The sequence below is a fragment of the Artibeus jamaicensis genome, unplaced genomic scaffold (genome assembly GCF_021234435.1).
Source record: "Artibeus jamaicensis isolate MK-2021 breed Jamaican fruit bat unplaced genomic scaffold, CSHL_Jam_final contig_233, whole genome shotgun sequence".
NCBI lineage: Eukaryota > Metazoa > Chordata > Mammalia > Chiroptera > Phyllostomidae > Artibeus > Artibeus jamaicensis.
This window is the reverse complement of record NW_026521486.1, coordinates 45,775,601-45,776,939: the sequence shown is the minus strand read 5'-3', so window position 1 is coordinate 45,776,939 and position 1,339 is coordinate 45,775,601. Positions and strand designations below refer to the sequence as shown.

Below are 1,339 nucleotides of genomic sequence, written 5' to 3'. Positions count from 1 at the left end.
AAATCCAGATTATATTATATAAATATGAGCAACAATAGTAAATTAACAATAAAAACAACTTATTTATTGTGCTACTATTATGCAGCAGGCCTGGTTCCAGAGGCTTTACATCATCAACAGGTTGTTCATTAAGTGTCTGCTGGCTGACTAAGATGTTGGGGATGCGGCAGAGAACCAGGCATTATTGTTCTTGGCGTTCTTTTGTAGGTGAAGGAATAGAAGCTCCATGCATTTAATTTCCTCATTGCCACATTAGTAAGTGGCAGATTCCCGACTTGAAAGCCCATGTTCAGCCACATGTGTAATTTTTACTTCATGCCTTTAATTAACCCATATACAATTACTTATCTTCCTGTTTGTGGAAGCAGTAGGTCAGACGACATTTGCCACCACAATGTCCATCACAGCTGCTGGCCTTAAAAACTCCAGCGCCACATTGACCTGAAGGGCATTCCTGACAAAGGAGACTGATTTTGCCATGCTCATCCACCTTTTATAGTACTTCAGGACAGTCCGCTTAACCTTCTTTCCCTTATGCTTATTCTTTTTGGCAGTGGTGCAAGACTTCTCCCTTTTCTTAGCACCACCGTGAAGTCTCGATGCAAGATGGAGGTGGACGCCTTTTGAATGCTGTAGTCAGAAAAAGCATGCCCATCCTCTAGTTGCCTGCCAGCAAAGATCCTTCTTTCCTGATCGGGAGGAATTCCTTCCTTGTCCTGGCCCTTGGCCTTTGTATTTTCTATTGTTTCCAGGGGTTCAACCTTGAGAGTAATGTTTTTTCTATAAGGGTTTTCACAAAAATCTGTATGTTGGTGGTGGCTCCACCATAGATGGTGGATGAGGAGGAAAGAGCCACATTTTCCTCCCTTGGTTTCATATTAAAGTCTTTGAGATGCAGTAGTACAAGCCAGATTTGGGGCATTTTAAGCACCATAAAACATAATGTTGGTAGTGGGTTGTAATATATTGAATATTTTTTTAAGAAAATCATGAGTCATAAAGGGCCTTGGGATGGAAGAAAAAGAAAGTTCTTCTTTAAGGAAGAGTGCCGAGAGTGTGCATGGACAGGCTAATGGAAATAGAAGGCAAGGGTTAATAATAGATCCTAAAATTTACACGGGGTTAAAGTTTATTGGGGATCTAGTTATTCACACAGTCTCAAAGTATCAGCCCACAGCTTACTTATTAATTATAAAGGGAAAAGATACCTTTACAATGGATCAGAGAGAGAAAGAGATTAATTTGTAGGAATTGGTTATGAAGTCTGCAAATTAGAAAATCTGAAGGTAGGCTGGCAGGCTGGAGAATCAGGGAAGAACTGATGTTGCAGTTCAAGTCC

The 1,339-nt window shown here is 40.6% G+C and overlaps 1 pseudogene; it reads right to left on the bottom strand.

The window, feature by feature from the left end:
- Positions 1–340: 340 nt before the first annotated feature.
- Positions 341–877, bottom strand: LOC119061682 (ubiquitin-40S ribosomal protein S27a-like; annotated as a pseudogene).
- Positions 878–1,339: the final 462 nt, after the last annotated feature.